The sequence below is a fragment of the Scyliorhinus torazame genome, chromosome 7, assembly GCF_047496885.1.
Source record: "Scyliorhinus torazame isolate Kashiwa2021f chromosome 7, sScyTor2.1, whole genome shotgun sequence".
NCBI lineage: Eukaryota > Metazoa > Chordata > Chondrichthyes > Carcharhiniformes > Scyliorhinidae > Scyliorhinus > Scyliorhinus torazame.
The window spans coordinates 18,423,613-18,449,512 of NC_092713.1; the positions used below are offsets into that span (position 1 = coordinate 18,423,613).

General features: G+C 48.5%; 1 long non-coding RNA gene across 1 annotated transcript; it reads right to left on the reverse strand.

Moving 5' to 3' along the window:
• Positions 1–2,454: 2,454 nt before the first annotated feature.
• On the reverse strand, positions 2,455–24,184 carry LOC140427257 (uncharacterized). Its single transcript, XR_011948412.1, has 3 exons — positions 23,977–24,184; positions 3,466–3,561; positions 2,455–2,827 (listed from the first exon to the last, which is right to left on the reverse strand). It is a non-coding gene; the product is annotated as an uncharacterized lncRNA (long non-coding RNA).
• Between the last annotated feature and the right edge of the window lie 1,716 nt (positions 24,185–25,900).

A 25,900-nucleotide genomic window follows, 5' to 3' on the forward strand; every position in this document is an offset into this window, starting at 1 on the left:
CCTAAGATGTTTATGAATCCTAGAAATCAGCTTTTTTTATTTTTTGGCTGTTGCATGTTCTGGATCGCAGAAACTTTATCATCTGGCCTGACACCTTGAGCTGATATTGTCTCACCCAAGAAGTTTAAAGATGAACGTGCAAAGATGCACTTTGATTGGTTGATTTTCAATCCGTATTGATGGATTTTTTGAAACACTTTTCTCAAACGAGCGATGTGGCCTTCTTCCGTAGTCGACCATATGATTATGCCATCGACATAGACTCTGACACCATCAATACCCTCCGTCATCTGTTCCATTATTCTGTGAAAGATTTCAGAAGCGGAGATGATCCCAAAAGGCATGCGGTTGAAACAGAAACGTCCAAATGGAGTATTGAACGTACAAAGCAATTTACTTGAATCATCTAGCTGCATCTGCCAGAAACCTTGCGAAGCGTCGAGTTTAGTAAAAATGCAAGCATTTGGCATCTCACAAGTTATCAGTTCACACTTAGGGATAGGGTAATGTTCCCTCGGAATATTCTTTTTCAGATCCTTGGGATCAATACAGATTCTGAGATCACCTGATGGTTTCTTGACGCACACCAAAGAGCTGATCCAGTCAGTCGCTTGTGTGACTCTTGAGATGATTCCTTGAGACTGTAATCTTTGTAACTCTAATTTCAGACTTTCGCGCAAAGGAGCTGGACCCCTCCGAGGCGGATGAATGACGGGTTTTGCATCTTTTTTGAGCAAAATTTTATATTGGTAAGGTAAAGTGCCCATACCTCGAAATACATCAGGGTATCCATGAAGCAGTTGCTGGATGTCATCGTCCAGTCGTGATGTGTCTTTGGTATTCGTGAAAATTCTTTGGACAAGCTGCAAGTCCTTGGGCACCTAACAGCGAAGATTTCTGGTTGTCCACGATCTCAAACTGTAGTACTTTCTTGACCTTCCTATTAGCTACTTTCAAATGGTACGATCCTCTTGAAGCAATATGGTTGCCATTGTAGTCTTTCAGCCTACATGCAGCAGGTATCATCTCGTGTTCCCCTGGAATCGATGTGAGATCCTTGTTTGTCATTAGTTGCCTGAAGCCCCAGTATCAAGCTTGAACAGGATTGGGATGTTGTTGACTTGCACTGTTGAGGTCCATTCACTGTTAGAGTCAATTACTTTTATCTGTTGAGGAGCCTTGGTCTTTGCTTGAAGTTCCTCTGTTTTGTCAGTAATTCCTACGAAGAAAGTGTTTTCCTGGGAAAAATGATCCTCGTCTGAAAAATCTTTCTTTGATTTGTGATTCTCTGTTGTATCAATGCTGCGAACATTGATGTTGTTTTGTGTTTGTGTTGGAGAATGATATATCGCTGTAGATTTGCATTGGGAGGCAAAGTGATTGAGTTTGGAGCATTTCAGTCGTCTTTTCCCCTGTGCAGAGCCTGTCCCCTTTAAAAGGGCATTACCACAGCGGTAGCACATCATGACGCCGTCTCTCTGAAGCATGGTGCACGATCGCGCATGTGCAGACTTCTTTCATTGAGCCTCACATTTTCGAGCGAACTGCGCATGTCCCGGGCTGGATTGTGCGCGCGCAAGATAACTGCCACCCAGAAAGTGCTTCTTTGCTGCCTGCGACACCATTTTAACACTCTCGACCTCATGGTGGACTTTCGCGCCCTTTTCCCGGTGATAAAACTCTAAATATTGATTCTTGCTTTGTTCATGCGAAATACATTTTTCAATCGCGATTTGAAGCGTTAGATCATTTTGCCTTAATGATGCTTCCCTCAAACTTTCATCACGAAGTCCATAAAAAATTTGATCCCTTATTAGTGAATCATGCAAATCAGCAAAGTTACATGTCTGTGCCAGCAACTTTAAGTCGGTGACAAAGCTTGTGATTGGTTCGCCATTTTTCTGCAACCGTTCTGAAATCTGAAACGTTCCAAGATCTCATTAGTCTGCATCTTGCAGTGATCATCAGACTTCGCGGTTATTACATTAAATTTGCTTTTGTCCTCCCCCTCAGAGAATATGTGTCTAAATCATGCGCTTCCAAATATATTTGGAACTGCTGCTTAAAGAGTTTCCAGTTTGAGTTTAAGTCACCGGTAGTTTTAGTTGACATGGAGCTTGAACGTGGTCCATCGAGTCGATTGGTCGTCGAGGATCCGAATGCTGCAAAGTCTTCCACAGTCGAATAGTCGATACTGGTTCTCTTTGTTTTCTTTCTTGTTTCTTGTCTAATCTTACTAGTAATCTTTCTTAAAGCTAGTTGCCTGGTACCATGTTATATTACTTGAAATAATATATGCTACTCATTTGTTTATGCTGAGAAGTTCTTAACTTTGATGATGATAAATACTCAAAGCCGTCCAGTGAAAAGAAATAATTTATTGAGTAACTAATCAGTTAACTTGTGAGTTTGATTCTTTAATAATTTTACTAGCTATTGAATTAAACAAGATAGAACTAGATTAAACTATGAATATTTATACTTGCACTCTGAGCTAACTCTACACCTCTGTTCTCTAGTCACAACACACCCGAAGACAGTGGGGAAACAGATTGTGCCTGTATTTATACCCCCTGTTAGTTTTGCCCACTAGTGATCATTTAACTGTAATGACTGTACATTAACCCCTTGTGTATATACACGTACAGAGATCATTATACATTCCTTCGAGTATGTGGATGAAGATGCTAGTTATTCAACAAGTTTCCTGGAGCGGATCGGGTAAAGAATAATTAGAGCATACTTCAAAGGATCGTAGTGGAATTCGACTGAATGCATTTTATTTCAAGTCATGAGGTAGGAATTTCAATTTAATCATCTGCTCCATCTAAAAAAAAATTGCCAAGATGTTAAACATGTTAAAAGATGAGTACTCAAGGAAATATTGCCATTTTTGACTTTTCACTTCACAATAATATTATTCAAGTAAAGTTGCAGGAAGAGGCAATTTAACGTCAGCAGTTTACCAGACACTGTGACATTTACATGAATTCTGATGTGAAGTAAAATCAGTCAGCTTTTTGCTGATGTTACCATAAGGGTAAATTTATTGTAATGTGGTCCAGGCTGAACTTATTTTAACCTCCATCCCTCGTTCGCATTGGATTCATGTCATAAAATATTACAAAGAGTTTTTTTTTCAAAGACTTGAATCAGGAAGATGGTGCTGTCATTGTGACTAATGAGAGGGAGCTGGAGTCAGTCACACGTGTGATTGTTTGTCGGCGAAGGATTATAAGTTGAGGGAATAAAAACCCCAGTGAATTCAACACAAGTTAACAATACAAAAGCCTGCAATGCTCAAATACTGAATGGAGTATCTCACTGGGTAAACAGTGAATTCCCGAGCGAATACGGTGGTATTCTTGGGTTTTGAACTGTTCAAGTAATCTCCTGATTTTTGCCCCTCCCTTCACCATTGGATCTAAATTCTTTGTTGGAAGAGCTTTGCTACTTTACACTTACCAGTTGTGATGGTACCAGAGCTGGCTTGGGTGCAACACAGCATTGCACAATGATCGGCTGTGAAAAAAGTCCTCTTGCCCCAATTGGGTGGGAAACCTAGAAAGGGAAGGCCTGACGCTTAATAAAGAGCCATTTGGTCGAACACACTCCATAAACCTGCTGCTGGCCACTGCTAGTGACCACAAATATGTAAAACCATGGGGTGGATTCTCCGCAGTCGGGATTCTCCGTTGAGCCAGCAGCCCAGGGATTTACCGATGGCATGGGGGTGCTCACAATGGAAACCCCATTGGCCGGCTGGTGAGATGTCACTTTGAAAAAGAACAAAGAGAAAACCGTTCTAAATTCCTCTCTCAACAACACCCTCAGAAGCGCAACAAACATCTGATGCGTGGCTTAAGGATCAGAGTGTGGACATTCGCCACAGTGGCAGTCTGCAGAACATTGACCACATTTAAAAATAATACGTCACTTGTGAGACCCTGAAGTTGTGAGAAGGCATTAGATATAAGAGTTGATTTGAAAGGTTATCGACCTGAAACATTAAACTATTTCTCTCTCTCTGCTTACACTCCCCGCCTGACCTTCTCCAGCATTTTCCATTTCTGTTTCCAATTTCCAACATCACGATATTTTGTTTTGAATTCTGTAGATTCAACTTCCCGATACATTCCCTTGACATTCAATGGCATTACCATTGCTGAATTCCCCGCAATCAACATCCTGGGGGTTACCATTGATCATAAACTGAACTGGACTAGCCACATTAACACTGTGGCTACCAGGGCAAGTTAAAGGCTAGAAATCGTGGGGGAGTAACTCACCCCCTGACGCCCCAAAGTCTGTCTAACATCGAGAAGGCACAAGTTAGGAGTGTAATGGAATACTCTCTACTTGCCTGGATGAGTGCAGCTCCAACAATACTCAAGAAGCTCGGCGCCATTCAGGACAAAGCAACCCCGCTTGATTGCTCCCCCTTCCACAAACAGTCAAACACTCCGCCATCGACGAACAGTAGCAGCCGTGTGTACCATCTACAAGATGCACTGCAGTAACTCGCCAAGGTTCCTTAGGCAGCACCTTCCAAACCCATGACTACCACCATCTAGAAGGACAAGAGCAGCAGAAAGCTAAGAATCCTACCACCTGGAGGTTTCCCTCGAAGTCACTCATCACCTTGACTTGAAAATGTATCGCCGTTCCTTCACTGTCGCTGGGGCAACATCCTGAAACTCCCCCCCCCCCCCTCCCCCCCCCCCCCCTCCCCCCTCACAGCACAGTGGGCGTACCCTCACCTCAGGAACTGCAGTGGTTCAAGAAGGCAACTCGCCACAACCTTCTGGAGGGAAACTTGGGATGGGAATGCTGGTCTCACCAGCTACGCCCACATCCCATAAATGAATAAAAATATATGTATAACACACCCTTATCTTGTAAACCACTTCAGCTGGTGCACTGAAATGAAATGAAATGAAAATCGCTTATTGTCACAAGTAGGCTTCAAATTAAATTACTGTGCAAAGCCCCTAGTCGCCACATTCCGGCACCTGTTCGGGGAGGCTGGTACGGGAATTGAACCGTGCTGCTGGCCTGCCTTGGTCTGCTTTAAAAGCCAGCGATTTAGCCCAGTGTGCTAAACCAGCTAACCACCCACTGGAAGCTGCCTTTCACGATGATCCGTAAACTGTGATCAGTCAGTCCCGTCTGGCATTTAACCTGGGAGCTGATCTCGGAGCCATTGATAATATCCAGTTGCTGGTGAAATATGGATTTAAGCATAAACCTTTATTAATTATCTGCTTGCCTTCGGTTAGATTGTCGTGAAAATGATCTTAAAACGTCAGCCAAACCCGCAAATCAAGTGGCGTTCTCACATGTTACTTCAAAGTTAATTTGAAATCCTGCAAGCGGACTATTACAAGGACACAGCTCATTCACAAACTCAAATATTGCTGAATACAGAAAGTGACCAGTGTGCTTTATCTTCGCCTGTCCCACTCTCTGTGTCGCACCTCATGTGTCACACTTGATATGCAAAGTCAAAGCCACAGTTACACTTGATTGGCTCTGAATTCATTAGACAGTGACAAATCACAGCTGAACAAGGTGAGAAGGGAAGACCGCCGAGCAAATAAAACCCAATTGTAATGATATGCAGACATGCAGATAATGATATACAGACAGGCAGCTAATGAACACAGAGAACAGGACATGACCAATGAGCAGGCAGGAAACTCAGGGGTGGTATCTCACTATAAAAGGCACAAGGCACTCTTTCCACTGATGAACATCTGCAGAGTGAGTCAGGGTGTTGAAGTGTTGGGTGTTCTGAGGTACAGACGAACCAACATGGTTGTGATTGGTACAACGCAGTTTTATTCCATTAAACTATTTATACATCAAACTTGGTACTCGGCACGTTGTGGCAGTGTGAGTGTCTTGTTTGGAGGTCCTGGCCCTGTGCCGTCTCCAGATGGACTGCCCAGGAAGTGTCGTGTTTCTTTTTTTATACTGTGTCTGCTCTTGTCTGTGATTGGCTGTCGTGTTATGTGTGATAATTGGTCCGTTGCTCTGTCTATCATTATGTATGTGTTATGATGTATGTTTGAATATCATGGCAGGTGTATTTACAGTATCACACCTCCAGCACGTGGCTAAGAGCTAGTCTGGTTCAGGCAGACAGAGTAACCACACTTAGGTTAGCAGAGAGTTGAACTCATTGAGAACTGTGCTACTGGTTCAATAAATTAGATTGAACTAACTTCAAGGTCTGGAGTATCTTTTGGTTAAAGCTGCATCCAGTTGCAGCCTGTGTTATCCCAGAGTACATAACACATCACTAACAAGGTTATCCGCTCAGTGGGGCATCTGTCCAAATAGTTGAAGGCTCAAGTTCCTGAAGTACTCTCAGGGCTACTCGCAGCTAACGAAAGTCAACAAAAACTTGGCTATATTACGCGTCTACACTTCCTCTGAGGGTTAGCTCTTTGTCAATGATCATCAGCAGGGTCGGCTATTGGTTGAGCGTGCCAGAACTTGGTACCGGACATTTTCCCCCGCCCGCCGCAAGATCGCCATTGACCTCGGGCGGGAATTTCCTGTTGCCAGGTTGCAACCGGAGAATTCCGCCCTTGATGTTTGTAAGCTCCCCTGCTCGCATCGTAAGCTCCTGAATCCTTGGGTGCTCTGCCATGGGGGATCTGTTGGAAACTCTATAATATTTCCATGGACAAGTATTCCAATTATTAAAGACAATAAGAGAAAAAAAGACTTGCATTTATATAATAATAATTGCTTATTGTCACAAGTAGGCTTCAATGAAGTTACCGTGAAAAGCCCCTAGTTGCCACATTCCAGCGCCTGTTCAGGGAGGCTGGTACGGGAATTGAACCCGCGCTGCTGGCATTGTTCTGCATGACAAACCAGCTGTTTAGCCCAGTGAGCTAAACCAGCCCCAGTGAGCTAAACCAGTGCCACAGGACCATCCACCCAAGCAGGGAGCTTCAACGTCTTATCTGAAAGTTGGCACCTCTGACAGCACAGCACTCCCTCGGCATCGCACCAGAGTATCGACCTTAGTTTTTGAGCTCAAGTCCTGGACTGACACTTGGGCCTGGAACCCTTTGACTCAGAGTTGAGAGTGGGGCCAACTGAGTTTGGGCTGACATTTGAAAATGTGCAGGTTCCACCCAGCCGCCACACACATACACACACAATTGTCTGAAGAGCACACATAATGCATGACTGTTAAATACACGCACATTTAAAAGTGACTTCGGAAAATATTTTATAATTTTGGGGGCCAAAAGTCTTTTTAATGTTGTTTCATGGGATGTGGACGTTGCTGACAAGGCCAGCATTTATTGCCCATCAGGGCAGCACGGTGGCACAGTGGTTAGCACCTGGTTCGATTCCGGCCTCGGGTGACTGTGTGGAGTTTGCGTATTCTCCCCATGTCAGCGTGGGTTTCCTCCCACAGTCCAAAGATGCACAGTTAGGTGGATTGGCTATGTCAAATTGCTCCTTGGTGGAGTTAAGGGGATAGGTTGGGGGATTAGGCCTGGGTGGGGTGCTCATTCAGAGGGTCGGTGCAGACTTGATGGGCCAAATGGCCTCCTTCTACACTGTAGGGATTCAATGATTCTATGATTCCATCACTAATTGGCATTTAAGAGTCAACCACATTGCTGTGGATCTGGAGTCACACATAAGCCAGACCATGTAAGGCTGGCAGATTGCCTATGGGCAATTGATGAACCAGATGGGTTTTACAACAATCGACAAAGGTTTCACGGCCATCATTAGACATTAATTTCAGATTTTATTCAATTCAAATTTCACCAAGTGACACGTTGGAATTCGAACCTGGGTCCCTCAGTCTCTGGAATACGAGTCCAGTGGCAATACCATTATGCCACAGCAAAACTCAGACCTTGTGGCACCCGAGAGATGGGGTGAGACTTGGATTGATCGGTTGGGTGGTGACCGATGAATTGGCCAAAAAGTCATTTCTGCCCGATAACAGATGGTGATTAGATCCTATCTGTCTGAGAGGGATGATTTCCGGAGACCTAAGGGAAGCAGAGTGTGAATCCTGGACACTTGGGGGGGAAAGGACCTGCTCTCTCTCAGGACTTCTCCCGAAAGGCTGCTGTATTTCTGAAACTGCAGAGACATGAATTAATCTACAGTGAAAACCTTGAACTGAAAGGAACGTTTGAAGAGAAGAAAGGTGCTAGAAAAAATCATCTGAAACAAAGATTCTTATCTTTTTACTTTCATCCTTAATACTTTCACCCCTCTCTTGCGTGTGTGTGTGATGTGTGTTTGTGAGTGTGTGTGTATAGAGGGTGGGGGACAGTTAAAGTAGGGGGGGGGGGGGAGGGAATTAGGATTTAGATAAAAATTAACCAGTTGGATTTGCTGCATATTTCATTATAGTTTTGTTATATATAAAAAGTAATTGTGTTTAAATTTACAAACCAGGTGACTGTAATTATTGGGCCAAAGACTTCAGGTATTTTCCTAAGAGTTATTGATTAATTCAATTGTGTAGTGACTCCAAGTCAAGGGGGGTTGGAATTGGTCAGGCACTTGCCCAAGGTGTGGTAACAATGGGATGTGGCCGTCGCTGGTTTGGTGAGCATTAATTGCCATTCCTAGTTGCCATTTAGAAAGTGGTGGTGAGCTGCTTTCTTGAACTACTTCAGTCACTGAGGTGTAGCTCCACCTATTCACTGTACTGCTAAGGAAGGTTTTCTAAGATTTTGACCCAGTGACAGTGAAGGAATAGCGATAGATTTCAAAGTCAGGATGGTTAGTGACTTGGAGGGGGTGTTCCCACCTATCTGCTGCTCTTGTTCTTCTGGATCAGAGAATTCACATCGAATTTACAGGGCAGAAGGAGGCCATTCGGCCCATCGAGTCTGCACAGGCCCATGGAAAGATCACCCTATCTAAGCCCACACCTCCACCCTATCCCCATAAAGCAGTAACCCCATCTAACCTTTTTGGACACTAAGGGCAATCCACCCTTCCACCTAACGTGCACATCTTTGGACTGTGGGAGGAAACCGGATCACCCGGAGGAAACCCACGCAGACACAGGGAGAACGTGCAGACTCCACACCGACAGTGACCCGAGCCAGGAATCAAACCTGGGACCCTATGGCTTTGAAGCAACTGTAACAAACACTTTGCTACCGTGCCGCGTTTGGCTGTAGATGGTAGATGGTTTGGAAGGTGCTTCCTCAGGAACCTTGGTGAGTTCCTGCAGTGCATCTTGTAGATGGTACACACGGCTACCACTGTTGGGCAGTGGTGGAGAGATCGAATGTTTGTTGAAGGGATAGCAATCAAGCTGGCTGCTTTGTACCGGATGGTGTCGTGATTCTTGAGTGTTGTTGGAGCTGCACTCATCCAGGCAAGAGGAAAGTATTTAATCAAACTCCTGACTTGTGCCTTGTAGATGGTGGACAGACTTTCGGGAGTCAGGTGTAGGCTGTAGGATTCCTAGCCTCTGACCTGCTCTTGTAGCCGCAGTATTTATATGGCTAGTCCAATTCAGTTTCTGGTCAAAGATGCACTGCAGGAACTCACCAAGGTTCCTGAGGAAGCACCTTCCAAACCATCTGCTATCTACCGCCAAAGGCAGCATGGTAGCATAGTGGTTATTACAGTTGCTTCAAAGCCATCGGTGATGTGTTGGGTGTTCTGGATCACAAACAGGTCACCAACACTGGAAGTGGTGCAACTCTATTTTATTATAAGGTTAACTATATTAACATACTTGAACTGTGGGTAAATGCAATACCAGCTTTAACTGTTGATCCTTGCCTAGTCCTAACCAGGTGATGCACTCAGCACATGGTGAATGTCTGTGTTGCAGGCTGTGAGCTCTGTGCTCCGAGCTGGCTGCTACTAGAATGAGCAGGAACTCTCCTGTCCCCTGTCTTTATAGTGCGTGTGCTCTCACTGGTGATTGGCTGTGGTGTTGTGCATGCTGATTGGTCCCACTGCATGCCCATCAGTGTGTGTGTGTGTGTGTCTGCACCATGATATACTGGTGTATATTATGACATCCCCCCTTTTATATAAAGAATAAGTGCCTGCGTGACAATAAACGTTGTGTAGTGGATGTACCTGACTATGTGTGTGCGTGTTATTTGCATGACTATGTACATGAGGCTAATCTATTTACACGGGGAGGTGCCTGGTGCAGAGAAATAGGGTGTCACACCAACAACAAAATGAACATTATTTACAAACTACTGGAACGATGAAACAGGATAACAGAACAGATCAAAGAGTCCAACATCGTAAAACTCATAAGTCAAGTCTCTGAGGTGGGTGACGAATTCTGGTTGACCGCCTCAAGGGTGGGTCAGGAGCCATCGGCTGAGGAACGGGCTGGGCCACGGCAGAGTGAGGAGGATGCAGAGTATTCGGAATCTCCACATAGTCCAGGTTGGGGTTGGGGACAACAGGAGGGCGTGGCACCGGTGGAGGATCATGTAACGAGCGTGGAACGAGACGAAGGGCACGCCAATTGCGGCGGCGAACGGAACCATCTGGCAGACAAACCAGGAACGAGCGGGGAGATACCTGCCGAAGAACCATAGCAGTTGCAGACCAGCCACCCTCCGGGAGATGGATGCGGACGTTATCATCCGGCGCCAGAGCAGGGAGATCAGTTGCTCGAGCGTCATGCGCCGCCTTGTGTTGTGCACGAGACTGTTGCATCCGCTGAAGGACCGGAACGTGGTCGAGGTCTGGGACGTGAATGGACGGCACCGTGGTCCTGAGGGTGCGACCCATGAGCAGCTGGGCTGGCGACAGGCCCGTGGAGAGTGGGGCCGAACGATAGGCCAGCAAGGCGAGGTAGAAGTCGGATCCTGCATCGGCAGCCTTGCAGAGGAGCCGTTTGACGATGTGGACGCCCTTTTCCGCTTTGCCATTGGATTGGGGGTGCAGGGGACTGGATGTCACATGCACAAAGTTGTACCTGCTGGCAAAGTTGGACCATTCCTGGCTCGCGAAGCAGGGGCCATTGTCCGACATCACAGTGAGTGGGATGCCGTGACGAGGAAAGGTCTCCTTGCAGGCAGGGATGACCGCCGATGATGTGATGTCGTGCAGGCGTACGACCTCCGGGTAGTTCGAAAAATAGTCTACAATCAGAACATCGTCCCTACCGAGTGCATGGAACAGGTCAACGCCTACCTTAGACCAAGGGGACGTGACCAACCCATGGGGCTGTAGGGTCTCACGTGGTTGGGCCGGCTGGAACTGCTGACAGGTGGGGCAGTTGAGCACTGTGTTGGCGATGTCCTTATTGATGCCGGGCCAGTACACAGCCTCTCGGGCCCTCCGTCGGCACTTCTCCAAGATGGCCCTCGTGTAGCTGTTCGAAAACGAGCTGGCGCATGCTGTGCGGGATCACGATGCGGTCCAGCTTCAGGAGGATACCATCGACTACTGCCAAATCATCTCTGATATTGTAGAACCGCGGGCATTGGCCCTTGAGCCACCCGTCCGTCATGTGGCGCATGACACGCTGTAGTAGGGGGTCAGCCGTAGTCTTGCGGCGAATGTGGATAAGGCAATCATCCGTGGCCGGCAGATTGGAGGCCGTGAAAGTCACAAGGGCATCAACCTGGCAGACGAACCCCTCTGGGTCACACGGGGTGCTGACTGCCCTGGACAGAGCGTTGGTTATGATCAGGTCCTTGCCCGTGTGTATAGGAGCTGGAAATCGTACCGCCGGAGTTTAAGCAGAATGCGCTGGAGGCGAAGGGTCATATCATTCGGGTCTTTTTGTATAATGTTGACCAGCGGGCGATGGTTGGTCTCGACAATGAATTGGGGGAGGCTGTACATGTAATCATGAAATTTGTCGACTCACAGTCAACAGGTCCAGGCACTCCTTTTCGATCTGCGCGTAGCGCTGTCCCGTGGGGGTCATGGCACGTGACGCATATGCAATGGGGGCCCATGATGAGGCCTCATCGAGTTGCAGGAGCACCGCCCCAATGCCGGATTGGCTGGCATCCGTTGAAATTTTTGTTTCCTTCGTGGGATCAAAAAATGCCAATACCGGGGCCGTGGTAAGCTTGTTCTTAAGCTCCTCCCATTCGTGCTCGTGGGCAGGAAGCCATTGGAAGTCTGTCGTCTACCTGACCAGGTTCCGGAGAGCTGTGGTATGGGAGGCGAGGTTGGGGATGAACTTCCCCAGGAAGTTGACCATGCCCAAAAATCGGAGGACCGCCTTCTTATCCGCTGGCTTCTGCATGGCCGTGATGGCTGCCACCTTGTCCGCATCCGGCCGCACACCCAACCGGGAGATGTGGTCCCCTAGGAACTTGAGTTCTGTCTGGCCGAAGGAACATTTGGCTCTGTTGAGGTGAAGGCCTTGGTCCCATATTCGTTTGAAAACGCGCTGGAGGCGACTGATATGCTCCTTCGAGGTGGTGGACCAAATGATGATGTCGTCAACATAGACGTGCACACCCTCAATGCCCTCCATCATTTGCTCCATGATCCGGTGGAATACTTCTGATGCCGAAATAATCCTGCTGTAGCAGTATCTGCCAAACGGAGTATTAAAGGTACACAGCTTTCTGCTGGACCAGTCTAGTTGAATTTGCCAGAATCCTTTTGAGGCGTCAAGTTTGGTGAAGATGTTGGCCCGAGCCATCTCGCACGTGATCTCCTCATGCTTGGGGGTAGGGTAATGCTCCCTCATTATGTTGCGATTCAGATCCTTTGGCTCAATGCAGATCCGGAGTTCGCCGGAGGGCTTCTTTATGCACACCATGGAACTGACACAGTCGGTTGGTTCCGTCACTCTGGAGAGCACTCCTTCTGCTGCTTGAGGCGGTCCTTGAGGGGTGCTGGGACTCTGCGAGCTGCATTAACCACAGGCTTGTTTGAGCAGGATTTTGTAAGTGTATGGAAGCGTGCCCATGCCTTTGAAAACGTCACGGTGCTGGTCGATGATGGCATTGAGTTGCGCCCTGAAGTCCGCATCCTGGAAGGCAGCCGTGTCCTCTGGAGAGAGAGTGTACTTGTTGAACGAGGTTTAGGAGTTTGCACGCCTGTGCGCCTAGCATAGAGTCCTTCGAGAGCCCACGATCTCGAAGGGAAGGTTGGCTTTTCGCGAGTTGTGCGTCACTTCGAGTTGGCATAAACCGTAGCAGGAATGACGTTGCCATTGTAGTCCACTAGTTGGCAGGTCGACGGAAGAATGGTTGGTTTAACCCCAAGGGTCTGAAAGGCTGACCACGCTAGGAGATTAGCGGAAGCACCAGTGTCCAGGCAATCGTATCTGGGATCGGTTGAGCGTCAGGGTGGCACACCACTCGTCATCTGGATCAATGCTGTGCACCAACAGCGGCTGGTGGTTTTGATTCGGGGACAGCCTGTTCTTTGTTATAACAGCGACTCGAAAAGGCTCCCTCGGGCCCTCGGTGTCACTGGCCTGCGGGAAGTCGGAATCGGACTCGGTTTGGGGGTAGCTAACTGCTTGTTGCAGGGTTCTTCGGAGGTTTATTTCATTTCCTGGTTCAATTTGAGGCATTGTGCTGTCATTCCTGGTGAAGGAAGGTTGTTTTACAGCTTTAAAAGATTTTCTCTTCGATTTGGGGCGTTTCCCCTTTAAAATGGGCATGGTCTGGGGCCTCTGACGTCATGATGCACGTGATGTAGCACGTAGGAGGCATTTGCACATGCGCAGATCGCGATTCCTTTACTGATGGCCGTTTTCGTGATTGCGCATGCGCGGCGTCGCGCAAGTGCAGTCCCTTTAGAAAGATGGCCGCCGACCAAAATCGTTCTCTGCTCCGGGATTTCGGCCTCGAGGTGAGTACTGGTGCTTCTCTTACCTTTCGTTGCTGGTTGGAGTGTGTTTTCCTCACAGTATTTGCCGAATTTGTCCAGGACTGCCTGGAAGTCGCTCCTGTTTTGCCCATTGGAGAACTTGAATTTTTTTAAGATTTCTTCTGCTCTGGCACCGGCGATGGTGAGGAGAAGCTCTGTCTTTTCAGGATCGGCCAGCTCTTCTAGTTCGGCTGCCAGCAGGAAGGTTTCAAACTTTTGGCGGAATGCCCGCCAGTTTTCGCGGAGATCGCCGTGGCACTGGAGCTGCTGCGGAACCTGGATCTTGAACACCTTGCCTGGGTATCGTTGCTGGTTGTCACTGTATGCTGAGGTGCCGGCGATGCGGAGAGGCGGCGGTGGGTTGATGTTCTGCATACTTCAGGATGCCGGAATGCTGATTAGTTGCAGGTGGGTCTCAGAAGTGCGAGTATGCAACCACTCCTTGTACCATGATGTGTTGGGTGTTTTGGATCACAAACAGGTCACCAACACTGGACGTGGTGCAACTCTATTTTTTTTATTAGGTTAACTCGATTAACATACTTGAACTGTGGGTAAATGCAATACCAGCTTTAACTGTTGACCCTTGCCTAATCCTAACCAGGTGATGCACTCAGCACATGGTGAATGTCTGTGTTGCAGGCTGTGAGCTCTGTGCTCTGAGCTGGCTGCTGCTAGAATGAGCAGGAACTCTCCTGTCCCCTGTCTTTATAGCGCGTGTGCTCTCACTGGTGATTGGCTGCGGTGTTGTGCATGCTGATTGGTCCCACTGCATGTCCATCAGTGTGTGTGTGTGTGTCTGCACCATGATATACTGGTGTATATTATGACAATACCCACTCTCATACCCACACCACCCTCATACCCACACCCCCACTCCACAACCACCACCAGCCCTCCCTCCCTCCCAAACACACCCCACTCAGCCCTCCCCAACACACCCCACCACCCACACTCCTCCTCCCCCCACCCCACGGTCTAATCATGTGACTTGTCTTGTGTCTTGCAGAAGCTGTTGGTGATGGGGCGGGCCCTTCTGATGTCTGCCCCACCCCGACCCCAGCCACAGCCAGAACCCCAGGTGCCGACCATGGACGGGTGGCATCGAACCGAATCGCAGGACACTCCGGAGCTCGAGTCCGGGGATGACAGATTTCCCGTCACAGCTGTCTCCAACACCCTCCACCATCCCGGAGACACTCACCTCGGTTGGGCTTGAGTGAAGAGGCTCCTGGGACACTACCTGGTGTGCACCACACACATGCTCCAGGGCAGCAGGTGGAAGTAGGACCTCCCGATGGGGCAGACGGTCGGAAGGTGGGCCGACCCCAGGGACAAGCTCCCGTCCAGATGGGTTTTGGGCTTCTGGAACCGACAGTCCCATCGATTGTGGAGATGGAGTCACAGAGCCAGGGACTACAAGAGAGGTTGTCGGCAAGCGTTCAGCACCTGCATGTGCAGTTGGAATAGTCCAATCACGTGCAGCAGCAGGAGGTGGTGCCGGCCACGTGTGCCACCCAGGCCAACACTGCAAGGATGGCGTCTGTGGTGGAGGCCTTGGAGGCAAGGGTTTTGGTCATGGATCAGCATATCCAAGGCCTGGGGCACTCTGTGCAGGCAGTGGTCAAGACTCACGACAGGGCTGCCCTGTGCCAGAGCCACCTGGACATTGCAGCGATGCTCCTGTGCGTGGCTCAGCCACAACGGGCCATGGCAGTGAGTGGCAGTGGCATTGCCTAAGCGCTGACTGATATGGCACAGTCCCAGAGGAAGGTGGCCCAATCCCAGAGGGAGATGGCGCGGTCACTAGTTTATGTGGTACAGGCCCAGAAGTTGGTGGCACAGCCAATGGGTGATGTGGCGCTGTCCCAGGCGGAGGTGGCCCACTTGTGTCCTCCATGACCACGAGCATGCAGACCCTGGCCGAGACGGCAGCGGGCCTCCAGGACTGGCAGTACCAGATGGTAGGGGAGCCTCAGCAGTTAGCTCCGCTCGCACCCCATCCCATGGATTAGCCCGGGATCTATTGGGCACCCTGAGGGAGGAGGACGTGGTGCCGCCCATGCCGGTAACTCCCGCAGGGGAGGTGGCGGACACCGCGGCAGCTCGGACAACCCCCCCTTCAGACTCTGGCGCATCACAGGGGCAGCGGGCAGAACAGGGCCGCACCACACCACCTGGGACAATCAAGCAGCAGCGGGACCCATACAGGCCCGGTGGCCCCAGAAGACGGCCGCCAACGGAGACCCTTAATGCAGGGCGGAATCACAGAAGGCTGTCTCTACTCCTGATGTATTGTCTGGGGATCCAGCTCGGCATAGTGTTAGAGCCCGTAAGGTCAGAAAAGTATATACCAGTTAGGTTTTTACGGGTGCAGGCGATAGGGGGTAGGGCACCAATCTGTAATGTATGTTTTCACATTACACACCTGTGCACAATGTTCAAACTGCCTCAGTGTTGCCAGAAGGGTGTGAGTGGTTGACAAGTCTGGGATGGACGCAGAGAGGGCGGGGGGCGGAAATGGGCGGACATTAGGAGTGCGCTTGGCTCAAGGACCGCAGTTCAGCCAGTCACTGCTCCAGTATTCCATTTGCTGGAATTCAAATACAAATAGAAGTGAAGACATTGGAAATGGACCAAAAGGAAAAAGAAAGGACTTTTCAAAAGGAAATGTAAAGGAGGAAGTTTGATGTAGAGATGTAAAAATTAACAAAGGAAGAAAGGGATAAGGAGAAAGAGAGAGAATTTGAACTTTGGAAACTGGAATTGCAAGGAGAATATCAACATAAAAGGTTGGAGTTAACAGCAGATGTTGAGGAAGGTCCAGAGAAAGAAGAAATACTTCCTAGTTAAAAGGTTAGTGGGGATACGTTTAAATATATTAAAAGTATTGCCAAAATTTGATGAGAAAGATGTGGAAGCTGTTTTCATTTCATTTGAGGAAGTAACTAAACAATTGAAGTGCCCAAAGACAATGTGAATAGTGTTGGTTCAAAAAAAAAGCTGGTAGGTAGAGAGAGTGACTATCAGAGGAGGTATCTAGGGATTATGATGAGGTGAGAAAAACCATATTAAGGGCTGCATATGAAATTGTGCCAGATGCTTACAGCCAAAAGTTTAGAAATCAAAGGTCAAACGTATATAGCATTTGAAAGAATTAAACGAAATACTTTTGATAGGTGGATAAGAGCATTAAAAATAAATCAAATGTATGACGCTCTAAGGGAAACGATTCTTTTAGCAGAATTGAAAGATTCCCTTCCCCCAGTAGTGAGAACGTATGTGGAAGAGCAAAGAGTTAAAACTGCCAGATTGGCAACAGAGATGGCAGATGATTTTGAATTGGTAAACAAAGCAATGTCTGATTTTTAACTTCAATTTCAATCTGTGAAGGATAGAAACTGGGGAAAGTGGAGTAGGTAGGGAGATTAAGAACTTAAGTGATACAGGAGCAAATCAATCTTTAATTGTAAGACTTAAGGAGATATGTAACTTGGAAGGAGTAGTGCCAAAAAAAGGTGGTAATATGTAGAATTAGTGGAGAGAGCAGGAGTGTGCCACTATGTAAGGTAAGGTTGGAGAGTCTGGTGAAAAACGGTGAAGTGGTGGTCGGAATAACAGAAAATTAACTTTTTCAGGGGTAAAATTTATCCCAGGTAATGACATGGCTAGATCATAGGTGGGAGTGAAGCTTTGTCTGGTTCAAAAGCCAGTGGAAAGTCCAACAACTGAGGTGTTGCAAGAAGTATATCTTGTGTGAAGTGAGACGCATGGAGGCAGTCTGTAGTTGGAGACATGTGTGTCCAGGGCTCCTGGCCAAAGAGGACAAAAAAGGTGTTGGGATTTGATGTAGGGTGAGATGCAGGAAGGTGGAGGTTGATTGGCCTCCATGGGATTGGGGGTGTGATGGGAGGAGTGAGGGACAGGAGTGATGCCAGTGGAACAGGGTGGGTGGCTCACCCGTGCTGCCCTCAGGAGGTCGCTCATCTTCTTGCGACACTGCGTGCCAGTCCACCTGGTGAGGCTCATGGTGCTAACTGCTTCTGCCATCTCTGTTGATGACCCCGGATGGAGCCTCCTGCCCACCCTGCGGAAGAGGGAGTCTCGCCCCTCCTCCACCGAATCCAACGTCGCATCGAGCCCCAAGTTGGTGAAGCCTGGTGCTGCTCTTCTCTGGGCCATCTTCTTGACTGGAATGAGATTTCTGGGGAGTGGAGTGTTTACAAGTAGCTCCAGCTTGTCAAGCTCTCGCGGCTGGTGGGAATAGGAATTGCTCTAGATTCACCGGGCAGAGTGATGGCCTATTAGCATGTCCTGAATTGCTCCAGAGTTAATGCTCTCAATGGGAACGTAAAGGGCACACGTGGCCCTAACGTACTGAACCTCGCTATGGGCCAAGGGAGTAACCCCTTCGGGGGTCTCTTTCATGTGGGGGGTGGTGTCTGTCGGGTTGGCTGCTCCCTTAGCCAGGGAGTCCTGGGGGTTCCCTTTAGTCGGGGAATCCCTGGGGGATCCTTTTCATCAGGGGCATCCCTGGGGGGGGGGGGGGTGTCCCTATCACAGGGTCTCTGATGGGTGCCTCCATATCACAGGGTCTCTGATGGGTGCCTCCATATCACAGGGGTCCTGCAGGGGGTCTCTTTATCCGGCCCCCTGTACTTTGGGATGGGAGGGGCACCGGGCAATCTGGGAGATGGGGACTGCTGTGCAGTGGTGGGGATGGGACGTGGAGCCGGAACCGATTTGCAGTACGAGGAGGGCTGGCGATCAGTTGGTCTCTATCTTCGTGGTCCTGGCGCAGTGAACCAAGCGAGCCCTGTTGTCCCAGTGCGAGGACCACCACGCCAGGTCTACGATTGTACAGATTTCAAGTGATTCCCGGCTGCGGGGATCAGAGAGTCACGGGGGGGGGGGGGGGGGGGCGGAGCATACGGCCTTGGGTCATTACGACCCAATTGCATTTATTTACATGCTCCCACTGACGTGCAGCATGGAACGTGTCACATTGCTGGGGGGGGGGGGGGGAGGTGTCGGAGCATCACCTTCAGGTCGGCACCCAGAGCCGATCCTGATTTTTCTCCGACGCCCGATTTTCCGTCCCATCGGGAAATGCATTCCGAGCCCCCCGGGACGGAGATTCCGGCCCTTTAATTCTGTTTCTCACTCTGCGGATACTGTCCGGCCCGCGGGGTATTTCCGTCAATTTCTGTTTCCATTTCAGAAATCCAGCATCCATTATTTTATCAAAACACAAGTACTGGAAATGAGAATCGAAAGCTATCAAGAAAGATTACACAGGCCAGGGCTTTGGAAAGGAGAAGACTGAATAGTGACCTGATAGAGGTCTTCAAGATTATGAAAGGGTTTGATAGATAGACCTAGTAACAATCGGAGCGGTTATACAGCCCCTTTACGCCCGGCGCAAATTCTGTTATGGTCGGAAACTCTTGCGTGAGGGCCGGAACGGCTGTGCGCTGGCATGAACCCAGAATGATATGTTCCTGGGCTCTCCCAGCAGACGTAATCAGGCTGACAATCAGTGAGGGCACAATCCTGATTACCATTGATTTATATTCATTGAAATATGCAAAATCAGCTTAACGCCAAATTGTGGAGTCATCGAGTTCTACCTAGGTCCACAGGTCATTGAAAGGGGCAACACAGGTGGAGAAGGTAGTCAAGAAGGCATACGGCATGCTTGCCTTCATTGGCCGGGGCACGGAGTATAAAAATTGGCAAGTCATGTTGCAGCTGTATAGAACCTTAGTTAGGCCACACTTGGAGTATAGTGTTCAATTCTGGTCGCCACACTACCAGAAGGATGTGGAGGCTTTAGAGAGGGTGCAGAAGAGATTTCCCAGGATGTTGCCTGGTATGGAGGGCATTAGCTATGAGGAGCGGTTGAATAAACTCGGTTTGTTCTCACTGGAAAGACGGAGGTTGAGGGGCGACCTGATAGAGGTCTACAAAAGTATGAGGGGCATAGACAGGGTGGATAGTCAGAGACTTTTTCCCAGGGTACAGGGGTCAATTACTAGGGGGCATAGGTTTAAGGTGCAAGGGGCAAGGTTTAGAGGAGATGTACGAGGCAAGTTTTTTTTACACAGAGGATAGTGGGTGCCTGGAACTCGCTGCCGGAAGAGCTGGTGGAAGTAGGGATGATAGTGACGTTTAAGGGGCATCTTGACAAATACATGAATAGGATGGGAATAGAGGGATACGGACCCCGGGAGTGCAGAAGATTTTAGTTTAGACGGGCAGCATGGTCGATGCAGGCTTGGAGGGCTGAAGGGCCTGTTCCTGTGCTGTACTTTTCTTTGTTCTTTGTTCTTTGTAGCACAGAAAAGGCCCTTTGGGCCATCACGTCTGTGTCAGTCAATAACAACCACCTAACTATTCTAATCCCATTTTCCAGCATTTGGCCCATTGCCTTGTATGCCTTGGCTTGGGAAGTGCACACCTAAATACCTCTTAAATGTCATGAGGATCTGTATCACCACCCCCATCACCCTCTGGATGAAAAAGCTTTTTCTCACAACTCCTCTAAACTTCCTGCCCCTTACTTTAAATCTAAGAGAAGATTGCTCTTTTCTGGTTTTTAAGTTCGACCCATATGGCTTAATTTGAAGAGCCTGCTAAGATGTTGTCCCTCCTTACTGCTGTAATTGATTTCCTGATCAAAATTGTGATATCCCCTCCTCATTTACCTCCTTCCGTGTCTTGTCTGAAGTTCCTATATCCTGGGATATTGAGCAGTCAATCCTGCCCTCGCTCAACCATGTCTCAGTGACAGCAATGACATCATATCCCCATGTTTTAATTTGTGCCCTCAATTCATCTGCCTCGTTCGTCAGACTTCTTGCATTAAAATAAATACCATCCAATCTTACCAAACTTCCTTGTGACTTAATTGGCCCTTAATGTCTATGCCTTCCTGAATCACATGCTCGATTTTGGCTGTGCACCTCACCCTGATGAACCTTATCTCAGGATTCCGCTCCCTTGCCAAGTTAGTTAAAAACCCTCCCCAGTACTCCAGGAACATCATCTGCGGGGTTCTCTGTTCCAGCAGCTATGTTTTCCTCCGTGGTGCACCCTTGTAGGCAGCGGGATCCTCCGTTCCAGCTGCCGGTCAATGGGATTTTCCTTGGTGACCAACCCACTCCGTCGAGAAACCCGCGGGTGTGGGTGCGCTGCCAGTGGAGTGGAGGATCCTGCCGACATAGAATTCCGCCCCATAAGTTCCCACCCACTGGCGTGACATCAACTTGGCGGGAATCAATACTGGCCTCTACAAATGGAGACCAAATGTGATGACACGCGGGGGGGGCGGGGGGGGGGGGTGCTTGGAGGCCATTGCAGCTCCCCGAGGTGGTCGGGGACATGACGGAGCTGATGAGCATTGTGGGTGGGGGGGTCATGCTGGCGATCAACAATCTGACTCTTTCTCTGGGGAGAAATATGTCGGTTTTTAAACAGAATCGGACACTTTGCCATTTTTTGGGAATATTCCAGACGATGCCTCCACTTGTTGATGAGACCAAAAGACAGTGAAGAAGGATAGAAGGAGGGTCACGCACCAACACCAGAATTGACGTGTAGAGCTGAATGGTCCGTTTCGGTGCTCTACAAAATATAAAAGACCTGTTCGAATAGTACAGCTCAGCGTTCTATGGACACGAAGGAATTAAAATTGGATGTTGGGAGCAAATAAAAATTACTTCAGCCATCATTACATCGGTTCCACACCAGTGCTTTTAAACCAGTTTCTATTAGACCAGCACATGAAAATGTTATGCTGAATACGCATTCGACATTGGGAGACGTTATTAGTCTAGCTACACTATAAATGCAGAAACTTAATAACAGGAACCAAGAAAAAAAGCAAAAGTGAATTAAAAAGATAACACGTCAACACTCATCTCCCTTAAGGGCGGCATGTGGCGCAGTGGCTAGCACTGGGACTGCGGCGCTGAGGCCCCGGGTTCGAATCCCGGCCTTGGGTCACTGTCCGTGTGGAGTTTGCACATCAAAGAACAAAGAACAAAGAAAAGTACAGCACAGGAACAGGCCCTTCGGCCCTCCAAGCGCGTGCCGACCATGCTGCCCGACTAAACTACAATCTTCTACACTTCCTGGGTCCGTATCCCTCTATTCCCATCCTATTCATGTATTTGTCAAGAAGCCCCTTAAATGTCACTATTGTCCCTGCTTCCACCACCTCCTCCGGCAGCGAGTTCCAGTCACCCACGACCCTCTGTGTAAAAAAACTTGCCTCGTACATCCACTCTAAACCTTGCCCCTCGCACCTTAAACCTATGCCCCCTAGTAATTGACCCCTCTACCCTGGGGAAAAGCCTCCAACTATCCACTCTGTCTATGCCACTCATAATTTTGTAGACCTCTATCAGGTCGCCCCTCAACCTCCGTCGTTCCAGTGAGAACAAACCGAGTTTATTCAACCGCTCCTCATAGCGAATGCCCTCCAGACCAGGCAACATTCTGGTAAATTTCTTCTGCACCCTCTCTAAAGCCTCCACATCCTTCTGGTAGTGTGGCGACCAGAATTGAGCACTATACTCCAAGTATGATCGAACTAAGGTTCTATACAGCTGCAACATGACTTGCCAATTCTTATACTCAATGCCCCGGCCAATGAAGGCAAGCATGCCGTATGCCTTCATGACTACCTTCTCCACCTGTGTTACCCCTTTCAGTGACCTGTGGACCTGTACACCTAGATCTCTCTGACTTTCAATACTCTTGAGGGTTCTACCATTCACTGTATATTCCCTACCTGCATTAGACCTTCCAAAATGCCTTACCTCACATTTGTCCAGATTAAACTCCATCTGCCATCTCTCCGCCCAAGTCTCCAAACAATCAAAATCCTGCTGTATCCTCTGACAGTCCTCATCGCTATCCGCAATTCCACCAACTTTTGTGTTGTCTACAAACTTACTAATCAGACCAGTTACATTTTCCTCCAAATCATTTATGTATACTACAAACAGCAAAGGTCCCAGCACTGATCCCTGCGGAACACCACTAGTCACAGCCCTCCAATGAGAAAAGCATCCTTCCATTGCTACTCTCTGCCTTCTATGACCGAGCCAGTTCTGTATCCACCTTGCCAGCTCACCTGTGATCCCGTGTGACTTCACCTTTTGTACCAGTCTACCATGAGGGACCTTGTCAAAGGCCTTACTGAAGTCCATATAGACAACATCCTTCCCATGTCTGTGTGGGTTTCACCCCCCACAACCCAAAGATGTGCAGGTTAGGTGGATTGGCCATGCTAAGTTGCCCCTTAATTGGAAAGAAAAATATTTGGGTACTCTAAATTAAAAAAAAACACTCATCTCCCTTCAACCTAAAGGAACGATGGATTAGAATACTTCCATAATGAGGCTTTTGTTTCATGGTACTGATTGCACTGGCAACTTTTTGTGTACATATCCCCATTATCAGAAGCTCAGATTGGATACTAAGAAGCAATGAAAGTGACTGATCGTATGATCAGTCATTTTAAGATGTGATTAATCTTGCTATCTAATTATCCATTCCATGTCATTTATTTCACCAAAGAGATTCATTTAATCAATGTTACTTTCTGCGGGAAAGCTAGATTCCTTTTCATTTCGATTTGGGGCCAAAAATTTCCCAAAGAATAATTCTTAGTGCCAGCACTCAGCACAAGAGGAAAAGAAAAAGCAGGCTAAATTGTAAGACTAGAAAAGAAAGCACGACTTAATTATATTTTCTTCGGCGTCTAATGAATAAATTATCTGTGCTGTAGGGCTTTTTTAGTTTACAGTGAATTCATTACTTTTTGACTTCAAGCATCAGTCAGGGCAGGATCAATTCCATCTCAGCCTTTGGCACTGACTGATGATTCGAGTCGAGCTGCCAATCTTGCCACTCAGCACCATTCAATCGTCAGCTGAATCAAAAAAAGGTACAGCAGTTCAGTTAATTTCATTCCATACGTGTTAAAATGAGACACCATCTCCCGCATTAATGCTGCCTGATTTTTTTAAGTGATCCTGCAGTGCACGCACCTCCCTCATGCCAATAAGAACACCTGTCAGCTGTACCTTGTTAAATGACACTAGCGATTACAGCCCATCTTACCTGATCTTTTGATTCTAGCCTGGTGTCAGGAGGGGCAGCAAGCATAAAGCCAATGAAACAGGAGCAAGTATTGATTCTCTGATCGAATTCACCTCTTGTGGCTGGCTGTTTCATGCACTGCTGGGTGCACTCTGAAGGTCCTGGGTGTCAGCGCATCAGAGAGAAAGTGGGTCTGGAAGCGGATAGCACCATGTCCATCCACAGTACCCGGGGAGGGCTCAGCTTTTATTTTTTAAAGGACTGTCTCATCCTCTGGCTCCTATTGCTAAGCTTGCCTAATCTAATCAGACAGTCCGCTTGGGCTAGACGCAGCAGGTTCGCAGTCACCCTGACGGGACTGGTCAAAATGCATATGAGCTGTCAACAAACAGCAAGGCTTCAGCACCAGGGCCAGCCTTTTCGCTCTTTCTTTGGCAGTTCTGTTTCCTTGAAGTGGCGCTCGCTTATCATAATAAAAGCTGGCTCCATGCCCCTCCCACAAGCCCGCTCACAGCTGTGATGAACTTGCCACTATCTAACAAGTTTTAACAGGCACATTACCTGTACTTTAGTGCAATCCCGCACCGCCCCATTTTAAACTAGACCATGCAAGTTAATGAGTTAATCCAAGCAAATTCTCCAGGGAAGATACAGCACTTCAAAGGTTCTTATGGATTCCTATTTTCAATGCCAGCTATTAAAATGTGGTACAGAATTCTTGGAATATTTAATTCAGTGAGAAGCTGTTTCTTTCCCCAAATATTTTGACACATTGGGCTGCAATCACGTTTGGAAAACACATACTTACTATTTCTCTAACAGTTACAGGTCAGCTGAAGTTGTCTCATGTGAGCCATTACTACTTTATAAAGTAACTTTTAAAAAGAATATTGCAAAGGGAAGTGGATTGATTTGCTGAAAGACAACACGCTTGCCTGTGCGGTGTTATAATACTTTACGTAACATATATAATACTCTTTGAACCAGCCAAGTTGATGAAATGAACAATAGTCTTCTTTTAAAGATGAACTAATTTAATGAGTAATAATATTTGTGAGTCCTTTGTACTTAATACTCAACTAGTAAAATAAATAAAATACAGTAAAGATAACTAACTATACAATGTAATAATGAAATAACTTATAACTTCTCTCTCTCTAGCTAATCTAGGTCTTGTCTGGTCACTCTCCTGAAGCACCCTCTCTCAGAAAGCGGGAAAGTCGTTCTTATACCATCTGATAGTGAGACATCTGGGGCAAAATTCTCCCCCAACGCGCGATGTCCGCCGACTGGCGCCCAAAACGGCGCCAATCAGACGGGCATCGCGCTGCCCCAAAGGTGCGAAATGCTCCGCATCTTTGGGGGCCGAGCCCCAACATTGAGGGGCTAGGCCGGCGGCGGAGGGATTTCCGCCCCGCCAGCTGGCGGAAATAGCGTTTGTTGCCCCGCCAGCTGGCGCGGAAATGCGGCGCATGCGCGGGAGCGTCAGCGGCCGCTGACTGTTTCCCGGCGCATGCGTGGGAGCGTCAGCGGCCGCTGAAAGTTTCCCGCGCATGCGCAGTGGGGAGAGTCACTTCCGCCTCCGCCATGGTGGAGGCCGTGGCGGAGGCGGAAGGGAAAGAGTGCCCCCACGGCACAGGCCCGCCCGCGGATCAGTGGGCCCCGATCGTGGGCCAGGCTACCGTGGGGGCACCCCCGGGGCCAGATCGCCCCGCGCCCCCCCCAGGGCCCCGGAGCCCGCCCACGCCACCTGGTCCCGCCGGTAAATGCCAGGTTTAATTTACGCCGGCGGGACAGGCAATTTCTGGGCGGGACTTCGGCCCATCCGGGCCGGAGAATTGAGCGGGGGGTCCCGCCAACCGGCGCGGCCCGATTCCCGCCCCTGCCCAATCTCCGGTACCGGAGACTTCGGCGGGGACGGGGGCGGGATTTACGGCGGCCAACG